This window comes from Sceloporus undulatus, chromosome 1 (genome assembly GCF_019175285.1).
Source record: "Sceloporus undulatus isolate JIND9_A2432 ecotype Alabama chromosome 1, SceUnd_v1.1, whole genome shotgun sequence".
Lineage (NCBI taxonomy): Eukaryota > Metazoa > Chordata > Lepidosauria > Squamata > Phrynosomatidae > Sceloporus > Sceloporus undulatus.
The window spans coordinates 286835184-286835532 of record NC_056522.1 but is presented as its reverse complement, the minus strand read 5'-3'; positions in this window follow the sequence as shown (position 1 = coordinate 286835532).

The window sequence follows — 349 nt, the reverse complement described above, 5'->3', positions numbered from 1 at the left end:
AATAAATAAATAGCTTGTAATGTGCGGTATTAGCCAAATGTAAAGGACGTAATAACTAGAAGGTGTATAATATGAGAGATCTAATGTAAATATGTGTTTATGTCTTTGTTTTTGTATGTTAAATGTTGGATTTATATTAGGTTATGGGAAAATTCTTTATCTCTGTTAAGTTGTACTATTCTATTCTAAATAAAAATTTATACAGAAAAAAAAAATTTAATCTCCTGGCTTGTTAAAGACACAACACACACGTGTGTGTGCAGGCACATGCGCGCACACACACACACTTCAAATGTATAATTAAATGCTTCCATCCTAACAATATTTTGTACAATGCTAGAGAGCCATT